This window comes from Arachis hypogaea, chromosome 3, assembly GCF_003086295.3.
Source record: "Arachis hypogaea cultivar Tifrunner chromosome 3, arahy.Tifrunner.gnm2.J5K5, whole genome shotgun sequence".
Lineage (NCBI taxonomy): Eukaryota > Viridiplantae > Streptophyta > Magnoliopsida > Fabales > Fabaceae > Arachis > Arachis hypogaea.
The window spans coordinates 71,353,620-71,365,032 of record NC_092038.1 but is presented as its reverse complement, the minus strand read 5'-3'; the positions used below and the strand labels follow the sequence as shown (position 1 = coordinate 71,365,032).

Sequence of the window (11,413 nt, the reverse complement as noted above, 5' to 3'; positions counted from 1 at the left end):
GAGTTTGGTTGTGGCCTCCCAATACCAAACTTAGAGTTTGACTGTGGGGGCTCTGTTTGACTCTGTACTGAGAGAAGCTCTGCATGCTTACTCTCCCTTGTTACAGAAGGATAGCCGTGTGCCTTAAACACAAGGTAGTCCCCATTCAATTGAAGGACTAATTCTCCTTTGTTAACATCTATCACAGCTTCTGCTGTGGCTAGGAAAGGTCTTCCAAGGATGATGCATTCATCCTCCTCCTTCCTAGTGTCTAAGATTATGAAATCAACAGGAATGTAAAAGTCTGTAACCTTTACTAACACATCCTCTACTAATCCAAAAGCTTGTCTTACTGACTTGTCTGCCAATTGTAATGAGAATAAGACAGGCTGTACCTTAATGATCCCCAGTTTTTCCATTACAGAGAGTGGCATAAGATTTATGCCTGACTCTAGGTCACGCAGAGCTTTCTCAAAGGTCATGGTGCCTATGGTACAGGATATTACGAATTTGCCACGATCTTATCTCTTTTGAGGTAAAGTTTGCTGAACCCAGGTATCTAGTTCACTAATGAGCAAGGGAGGTTCACCTTCCCAAGTCTTATTACCAAATAACTTGGCATTCAGTTTCATGATAGCTCCTAAATATTGAGCAACTTGCTCTCCAGTTACATCTTCATCCTCTTCAGAGGAAGAAGAGTCTTCAAAGCTCATGAATGGCAAAAGGAGGTTTAATGGAATCTCTATGGTCTCTATATGGGCCTCAGATTCTCGTGGATCCTCAATAGGGAACTCCTTCTTGCTTGAGAGACATCCTATGAGGTCTTCCTCATTGGGATTCACATCCTCTCCTTCCTCTCTAGGTTCGGCCATATTGATTATATCAATGGCCTTGCACTCTCTTTTTGGATTTTCTTCAGTATTGCTTGGGAGAGTACTAGGAGGAGTTTTAGTGATTTTCTTACTCAGCTGGCCCACTTGTGCCTCCAAATTTCTGATGGAGGACCTTGTTTCATTCGTGAAACTTAAAGTGGCCTTAGATAGATCAGAGACTAAATTTTCTAAGTTAGAGGTATTCTGTTCATAATTCTCTGTCTGTTGCTGAGAAGATGATGGATAAGGCTTGATATTGCTGAGCCTATTTCTTCCACCATTATTAAAGCCTTGTTGAGGATTTTGTTGATCCTTCCATGAGAAATTTAGATGATTTCTCCATGATGAATTATAGGTGTTTCCATAAGGTTCACCCATATAATTTACCTCTGCCATTGCAGGGTTTTCAGGATCATAAGCTTCTTCTTCAGAAGATGCCTCTTTAGTGCTGTTGGATGCATTTTGTCATCCATTCAGACTTTGAGAAATCATGTTGACTTGATGAGTCAACATTTTGTTCTGAGCCAATATGGCGTTCAGAGCATCAATTTCAAGAACTTCCTTCCTTTGAGGCGTCCCATTATTCACGAAATTCCTCTCAGAAGTGTACATGAACTGGTTATTTGCAACCATGTCAATAAGTTCTTGAGCTTCTGCAGGCATTTTTTTTAGGTGAATGGATCCACCTACAGAATGGTTCAATGACATCTTAGAGAACTCAGATAGACCATAATAGAATATATCCAGAATGGTCCATTCTGAAAGCATGTCAGAAGGACACCTTTTGGTCATCTGCTTGTATCTTTCCCAAGCTTCATAGAGGGATTCACCATCTTTTTGTTTGAATGTCTGAACATCCAATCTAAGCTTGCTCAACTTTTGAGGAGGAAAGAATTTAGCCAAGAAGGCCGTGACCAGCTTATCCCAGGAGTTCAGGCTATCCTTAGGTTGTGAATCTAACCATGTTCTAGCTCTATCTCTTACAGCAAAAGGGAAAAGCATGAGCCTGTAGACTTCAGGATCTACTCCATTCGTCTTTACAGTCTCACAGATCTGCAAGAACTCAGTTAAAAACAGATAGGGATCTTCTGATGGAAGTCCATGAAACTTGCAGTTTTGTTGCATTAGAGCAACTAGTTGAGGTTTCAGCTCAAAATTGTTTGCTCCAATGGTAGGAATTGAGATGCTTCTTCCATCAAACTTGGAAGTAGGTGTAGTATAATCACCAAGCATCCTTCTTACATTATTGTTGTTGGGATCGGCTGCCATCTCCTTTTCTTGTTCGAAAATTTCAGCAAGGTTGTCTCTGGATTGTTGTAATTTAGCTTCTCTTAGTTTCCTCTTCAGAGTCCTTTCAGGTTCTAGATCAGCTTCAACAAGAATGCCTTTTTCCTTGTTCCTGCTCATATGAGAAAGAAGATAATAGAAAAAGAAGAGGAATCCTCTATGTCACAGTAAAGAGGTTCCTTATTATTAGTAGAAGAAGAAAGGGAATAAGAAGAATGGAGAATCCAAACACAAGGGTAAGGATAGAGGTAGTGATTTGAGATTAAGAGAAGTGAAGAGAGGTGTTAGTAAATAAATAAATAAATAGAATAAGATGAGAGAGGGAGAAATTTTCGAAAAATAAATTTTTGAAAAGGAGCTAGTGATTTTTGAAAATTAAAGGAAGAACTAAAATTGAAATTAAAATTTAAAACAATTAATTAATTAAGAAAATTTTTGAAAAAGAGGGAGGTATTTTCGAAAATTAGAGAAAGAAAAGTTGTTAGGTGGTTTTGAAAAAGATAAGAAACAAACAAAAAGTCAAATAGTTAGTTAAAAAAGATGTTAAAATCAATTTTGAAAAGATAAGAAGATAAGAAGTTAGATAAGATATTTTGAAATCAAATTTTTTAAAAAAATAAAATTTTGAAAAAGATATGATATAAGAGATATGATAAAAAATATGATAAACAGATATGGTTGAAAAAGATTTAATTTTCAAAATTAAAATTAATTACTTAACTAACAAGAGACTAAAAGATATGATTCTAGAATTTAAAGATTAAACTTTTCTTAACAAGAAAGTAACAAACTTCAAATTTTTGAATCAATCACATTAATTGTTAGTGTAATTTCGAAAATTATGAAATAAAGATAAAAAAAATTTTGAAAATCAATTTAAAAGAAATTTTCAAAAATATATATAAAAAAATTGAAAAAGATTTGATTTTTGAAAAAGTTTTGAAAAGATAAGATTTTTAAAATTGAAATTTTGACTTGACTAATAAGAAAGCAACTTATTTTAAAAATTTTTGACCAAGTCAACCCAAAATTTTGAATTTTTGAGAGAAATAAGAAAAAGATATATTTTAATTTTTTTAATTTTTAATGATGAGAGAGAAAAACACAAAAATGACTCAATGCATGAAAATTTCATATCAAAACACATGATGCATGCAAGAACACTATGAATGTCAAGATGAACACCAAGAACACTTTGGAGATCATGATGAACATCAAGAACATGTTTTTGAAAAATTTTTGATGTAAAGAAAGCATGCAAGACACCAAACTTAGAATTCTTTAATGCATGGACACTATGAATGCAAAAATGCATATGAAAAACTAAAAAAAAGACACAAAATAAGAAAACATCAAGATCAAACAAGAAGACTTACCAAGAACAACTTGAAGATCATGAAGAACACTATGAATGCATGAATTTTCGAAAAACATGCAATTGACACCAAACTTAAAAATTGACTCAAGACTCAAACAAGAAACACAAAATATTTTTGGTTTTTTATGATTTTATGATTTTTTTTTGGATTTTCTTTTAATTTTTTTTCGAAAAACATATAGAAAAAAAAGAAAATAAGAAATCCAAAATTTTTAATAAGAATTCCAGGAATCTTTCAATATTAGCCTAAAGCTCCAATCCAAGGGTTGGGCATGGCTTAATAGCCAGCCAACTTTAGAAGATATAAATTAGGCATGTAACAACTGATATTCCAATTAACTTGCCTCTATGCTGATGGTTTTGAAGCCTCAGTCCAATTGAGTTAGACATAGCTTTACAGCCAGCCAAGCTTCAACATACTTTATGAAACACTAGAATTCATTCTTAAAAATTTTGAATAATTTTTCAAAAACAAAGAAAAAAATTTTGAAAAATATTTTTGAAAACTTTTTGAAAAGAAAATAAAAAGAAAATTACCTAATCTGAGCAACAAGATGAACCGTCAGTTGTCCAAACTCAAACAATCCCCGGTAACGGCGCCAAAAACTTGGTGCACGAAATTGTGATCATCAACAATGGTGCCAAAAACTTGGTAGCGCTCTCAAACGTGAATCACACTTAGTCACAACTCCGCACAACTAACCAGCAAGTGCACTGGGTCGTCCAAGTAATACCTTACGTGAGTAAGGGTCGATCCCATGGAGATTGTTGGTATGAAGCAAGCTATAGTCATCTTGTAAATCTCAGTTAGGTAGATAGTAAATGTTATGGAGTTTTCGAATAATAATAATAAATAAGCAGAAAATAAAGATAGAGTTACTCATTTAATTCAATGGTGGAAATTTAAGATAAGTGCGTGGAGGTGCTTGTCCCTGTTGGATCTCTGCTTTCCTACTATCTTCCTTCAATCCTTCTTATTCCTTTCCATGGCAAGCTGTATGTAGGGCATCACCGTTGTCAATGGCTACATCCCATCCTCTCAGTGAAAATGGTCCAAATGCTCTGTCACAGCACGGCTAATCATCTGTCATGTTGGAATAGAATCCCTTGATTCTTTTGTGTTTGTCATCACGCCCAACAATCGCGAGTTTGAAGCTCGACACAGTCATTCAATTCCAGAATCCTACTCGGAATACCACAGACAAGGTTAGACTTTCCGGATTCCCATGAATGCCACCATCAATTCTAGCTTATACCACGAAGATTCTGATTAAGGAATCCAAGAGATATGCGCCCGGTCTAAGGTAGAACGGAAGTGGTTGTCAGTCACGCGTTCATAGGTGAGAATGATGATGAGTGTCACGGATCATCACATTCATTATGTTGAAGTGCAACGAATATCTTAGAATAAGAACAAGCGGAATTGAATAGAAAATAGTAGTAATTGCATTGAAACTTGAGGTACAGCAGAGCTCCACACCCTTAATCTATGGTGTGTAGAAACCCCACCGTTGAAAATACATAAGTGATGAAGGTTCAGGCATGGCCGAATGGCCAGCCCCCAAACATGATCAAAAGATCAAAAAATACAATCCAAGACGTCTAATACACTAGTAAAAAGTTCTATTTATACTAAACTAGCTACTAGGGTTTACAGAAGTAAGTAATTGATGCATAAATCCACTTCCGGGGCCCACTTGGTGTATGTTTGGGCTGAGCTTGATCTTTACACGAGCTGAGGCTTATCTTGGAGTTGAACGCCAAGTTGTAACGTGTTTTTGGCGTTCAACTCTGGTTCGTGACGTGTTTTTGGCGTTTGACTCCAGAATGCAGCATAAAGCTGGTGTTGAGTGCCAGTTTACGTCGTCAAATCTCGAATGAAGTATGGACTATTATATATTACTGGAAAACTCTGGATGTCTACTTTTCAACGCCGTTGATAGCGCACCATTTGGAGTGTAGCTCCAGAAAATTCATTTCGAGTGCAGGGAGGTCAGAATCCAACAGCATCAGCAGTCCTTTGTCAGCCTTTTATCAGAGTTTTGCTCAGGTCCCTCAATTTCAGCCAGAAATTACCTGAAATCACAGAAAAACACACAAACTCATAGTAAAGTCAAGAAATGTGAATTTAGCATAAAAACTAATGAAAACATCCCTAAAAGTAGCTAGATCCTACTAAAAAACTACCTAAAAACAATGCCAAAAAGCGTATAAATTATCCGCTCATCATGCATACCAAGGGACTACTTCAGATACTGCTTGTAGGTTATCAAATGGAAAATTATCAGCTATAGGAGTGGAGTCATCTTTAATGTGCTCAAGGCGACTCAAGTGGTCTGCCACTAGATTCTAGTTACCACTCCTATCCTTTATTTCTAAATCAAATTCTTGTAGTAGCAGTATCCAACGTATAAGCCTTGGTTTGGATTCCTTTTTAGCTAATAAATACTTTAGAGCTGCGTGGTCTGAATACACTACTACCTTAGCACCAAGTAAATTGGCTCGAAATTTATCCAGAGCAAAAATAATAGCAAGAAGCTCTTTTTCAGTAGTAGTGTAGTTAGACTGAGCAGTGTCTAAAGTCTTAAACGCATAAGCAATGACAAAAGGATTTTTACCTTCACGTTGTGCCAGCACTGCTCCTACTGCATGGTTGGAAGCATCGCACATAATTTCGAATGGCTGGCTCCAGCCAGGTCCTCTCACAATTGGAGCTTGAGTCAGGGCGGTCTTCAACTTATCAAACGCTTGTTTGCAATCCTCGCTGAACTCGAACTCGATATCTTTCTGCAGTAACCTGGATAGGGGAAGTGCTACCTTACTGAAGTCCTTAATGAATCTTCGGTAAAAACCTGCATGTCCAAGGAACGAACGGACTTTCCTCACAAAGGAGGGGTAAGGCAAACTAAAAATAACATCCACCTTTGCTGGATCTACAGAGATGCCAGTATTAGACACAACATGTCCTAGTACAATTCCTTGTTTTACCATAAAGTGACATTTTTCAAAATTTAATACAAGGTTTGTACTGACACATCTATCTAGTACTCTAGATAAACTATCCAAGTAAAGGCTAAAGGAATCACCAAAAATGCTAAAATCATCCATAAAAACCTCCATACAGTCCTCAAGAAGGTCAGAGAAAAGACTCATTATGCACCTTTGAAAAGTAGCTGGTGCATTGCACAAGCCAAAGGGCATTCTCTTATAGGCATAAGTCCCAAAAGGACATGTAAAAGTAGTCTTTTCCTGATCTTCAGGGGCTATATGAATCTGAAAATAGCCTGTGTAACCATCTAAAAATCAATAATGTGATTTACCTGACAGGCGATCCAGCATTTGATCAATGAATGGAAGAGGGTAATGATCCTTACGAGTGGCTTGGTTGAGACGCCTGTAATCAATGCAGACCCTCCAGGCGTTCTGTACTCTGGTTGCTATGAGCTTTCCATGCTCATTCTTCACTGTAGTGACTCCAGACTTCTTGGGCACCACTTGGACTGAGCTCACCCATTCACTGTCTGAGATGGGGTAGATAATATCTGCCTCTAATAGTCTGGTCACTTCCTTCTGGACAACCTCTAAGATAGTTGGGTTCAGTCTTCTTTGGGGTTGACGAATGGGTCTTGCTCCTTCCTCTAAAAATATTTTGTGCTCACAAACTTGAGGGTCAATGCCTACTATGTTTGCCAAACTCCACCCAATTGCTTTCTTGTGCCTCCTCAGCACACTAAGTAACTGCTCTTCCTGTTGAGAAGTGAGGTCTCGTGCAATGATAACTGGAAACTTCTGCTTGCCCTCGAGGTAAGCATATTTGAGGTGTGGAGGGAGGGGTTTCAATTCTAACTTCTGTTCATAGTCAGGCTCTGGATTGTCTGGAGCTGGTGGCAGTGGTAGATTACTTTCATTGTCCTCAGAATTCCCCACACTCGAACCTTGTCCTATGTACTTCTTTTCAAACTCCTCCTGGTGAACTTCAGCTATGGTCTCATCTATGATGTCACACTGGAAGATAGAATGATCTTCTGGAGGATGCTTCATAACTCCATTCATATTGAAGCTTACTACTCGGTCGTCTATTTCAAAAGAGTATGTTCCTGCAAAAGCATCTAATTTGAACTTCGAGGTCTTCAAGAAAGGTCTTCCGAGTAGGATTGATGATGGTTTCTTTGAGTCATTTTGGGGCATCTCCAGGATGTAAAAATCAATGGGGAAAGTGAGACCTTTAATACCCATTAATACATCTTCAGCAACTCCAGCCACTGTAATAATACTTTTATCTGCTAACACAAAACGAGCTGCCGACCTTTTTAAGGGAGGGAGCCTCAAAACATCATATACAGATAAAGGCATTATATTAACACATGCTCCTAAATCACACATGCAGTCAGAAAATATCACACCTCCAATGGTACAGTTAACCATGCATGGGCCTGGATCACTACATTTTTCAGGTATATTTCCCATTAAAGCAGATATATAACTACCTAAAGGAATAGTTTCTAATTCATTAATTTTGTCTTTATGTATGCATAAATCCTTTAGAAACTTTGCGTATTTTGGTACCTGTTGAATAACATCAAAAAGGGGAACAGTTACCTCAACCTTTTTTAATATTTCTACCATTTTGGGATCAGGTTCCAGCTGCTTCCTGGGCTTCCTTGCAAGTTGTGGAAATGGAATAGGAATGGCGGTTTCTACAGTGTCTGCGCCCTTTGGTGCTTCTTCCTGTGATTTAGCGTCTTCTTCCTCAGCCATGTCCTTATATCCTTTGCTTCCTCAACATCTTCTAATTCCACTACCTCTTCAGCTGAGGCATGTTCAGGTGGGTTTAGCTCTTCCTGATTCCTCTCTTGCAATATGGTTCCAGACCTTAGGGTGATGGCATTAATGCCACTCTTTGGATTGGGTAATGGTTGAGAGGGGAGTCTACCAGAGCTTGAGGACTGGTTGTTGGAGTTGTTCATTGATCCAATCTGTGAGACAAGTGCTTGCAAAGTAGAAGTCAGACCATTCAGAGTAGCAGTAAAGTTGTTTTCCATGGCCTGTTGTCTCCGATCAATATATTGTAGTAACTAATCATTAGGAGATGAAGAGGGATAAGTGATCTGAGAGGTCTGCTGAGATGCTTGAGGTTGTCTTAGATGAGGTGCTCTGTAGGCCTGATTCTGATTTTGCTGTCTGAAGTTGTTATTGTTATTCCACCTCTGATTTCCATTGTTATCTCTGCCTCTTCTGTTATGATTGTCCCTCCAACCCTGGTTAGAATTATCTCTCCAGCCTTGGTTAGAGTTATCCTGCTATCCATGGTTATAGCTGCCACCTTGATTGGGGCGGTCATAGAAGTTATGAGTGGCTGCTACAGTGTGGTCTTCCGGTTGGAGTTGTGGACACTCATCAGTGTAATGACTATAATCTGTACAGATTCCACATACTCTTTGTGGAACCAACTGCTGGTTGTGCTATGGTGGAGAAGGCTGAACTTACTGAGGCTGTTGTTGACTTAGCTGCATCTGCTTCAGCAAGTTAGTCATTTCACATAAGCTCTGAGCTATAGCAGCAGTCTCTTTGCTAGTGGATACCTCTGCGACAGCTCTTGACCGACTCTGTTTCTGCCTGTGATTCCTAGTAGATTTCGCTAAGTCGCTGATCAATTGCCATGCTTCTTCCGTAGTCTTGTACTTTTTCATAGACCCATTGCTAGCACCTTCCAATGTAGTCCTATCTTGAGATTTCATGCCCTGTGTAAAGTAGCCGAGTAACAATATCTTGTCAATCATATGGTGTGGACATACTTCTAGAAGATTATTGAAGCATTCCAAGTATTCATAGAGAGTTTCAGATTCATCCTGAACGATCATGGACATGTCTTTCCTCAGTTTATCAGCAACCTCAGCTGGGAAGAATTTCTCCAAAAATTCTCTTCTAAGTGTATCCCAGTTGGAAACAATCGTTTCGGGTTGAGTGTAGTACCACTCTTTTGCCTTTCCCTCAAGAGAGAACGGGAAGGCTTTTAACAGAATGGAGATTTCATCAGTGCCATCATGCTTAACAGTAGAACAGGCAGTCTGAAAATTCCTAAGATGCTTGATAGGCTCTTGAGCAGGTAAGCCATGAAACTTGGGCATTAAGTTGAGTAGTGAAGACTTTATTTCGAAATCCACAGCCACTGCTGGGTGGTGTGCCTGAAATGGTTGTAGTGTAAAATCAGAGGCTCCTTCCTCCTGGATAGTAACTCTCCTGGGTGCTGCCATGTCACCTTGACGTAAATCAACTGGATCAGTAGAGAGGGAGCTTGCTTCTTCCTTAAATGACGTTTTAGGTTCGTCCTCAGAGAGGACTCGCTAACGCCGAGCTTGCCTTATACGTGAAAGAGTTCTTTCAATCTCAGGGTCAAATACTGGCAAGCTTGGATCAGGAAGTGAACGCGTCATTTAACGAAAGAAACGTGCAGCTCATAGTAACAAAATAAAAAAAATTGCAATTAAATAAATGCCAATCAATAAATTAGCACACTGTTGCAACTACCCGGCAACGGCGCCAAAAATTGACGTGGCGAAAATTGGCGAGTTAAGAATTTATTAATAGAAATACATTGCAAGTACAGTCATTAACCAGCCGAAAATTCACTTATCAATTTAAAAGGGTTGTCACAATATTGAAATTAAAATACTGGGAGTATGAATCCCATGTCGTCTCCCAATGAGTTACAGAGAAATGTGCTATTTTATCGATCAGGTGTTTTGAAAAATGGTTGAGTTGATAAACAGGAAATTAAATTAGAGAATTTAATTAATCTTAAATAAAAGCCTTGACTGGGAGTAGATTAGTTGGAAGCCCTATTCTTGTTGAAGTACTCTCAAGATTAATTAATAATTAGAAGTTGCTCTGCTTAGTCATCCCTTACTAGGTAAAGGAAAGTCAAGCAAGTTGGAAAGCTGTTTCTAGTCACAAGTCCTAGTCCTCTCTCTTGGGAAGGACTAGTGTCAATGATTAGAGAGTGATCCAACAAATAACCCAATTATAATTTCTCTCTTGAGTGATCCAACTCAAGGGTTCCTTTCAATCATCTCCCAATCAAGTTATGGAACTACTCACTCATCATAATTATAAACTTCACAGAATTAATGGAGAAAATAAAAGAAGACATGATGAATAATAATGAAAGGGATTAATTGAAAATAAAAATAGTCTATATTAACAACTCATGAAAATAATCCAATGTCAACTCTAGGGGAATTAAGAATATGAAAGAATAAATGAAAAGTAAATAACAGACTATAGTAACTGATACCGGAGGTAGACTCTTCTCAAAAGCTAAAGCCAAAACCTTCAAAATCCTAACTATGAATGTTCAAGTGAGTAAAACCTAAGGGAGGAGCAATTTCAGATCTAGAAACTAAAAATTATGTGGAATCCAATGTTCTCCGTTTCTGCATGTTCCCTGGCTCTAATCTGTGTTTCTGGGCCGAAACCTGGGTTGAAATCTGGCCCAGAAACTCTACCAGCAACTTCTGAAATTCTGCAGATCGCGCACATCACGCGATCGCGTCATTCATGCGGACGCGTCATTTCGGGTTTTGCTTTTCCATGCGGACGCGTCGTCCATGCCTCCGCGTCACTTATGCTTTTCCAATCCGCGCGGTTGCGTAAGCCATGCGGCCGCGTCACTGCGATTTCCTCTCTTTTGCGCAGTCGCGTGAGCCATGCGGCCGCGCCACTTCTCGCTGGTCATCTCCTTAATTTCTTGTGTTCCTTCCATTTTTGCAAGCTTCCTTTCCAATCTCCAACTCATTCATGCCCTATAAAGTCTGAAACACTTAACACACAGATCACGACATCGAATGGAATAAAGGAGAATTAAAATACCTAATTAAAAGTCTCTAGGAAGTAAGTT

The 11,413-nt window shown here is 38.4% G+C and overlaps 1 non-coding gene across 1 annotated transcript; it reads left to right on the top strand.

Moving 5' to 3' along the window:
- Positions 1-1,613: 1,613 nt before the first annotated feature.
- On the top strand, positions 1,614-1,721 carry LOC112792931 (small nucleolar RNA R71). The gene has a single exon (XR_003197648.1). It is a non-coding gene; the product is annotated as a small nucleolar RNA R71 (small nucleolar RNA).
- The last annotated feature ends 9,692 nt before the right edge of the window (positions 1,722-11,413 follow it).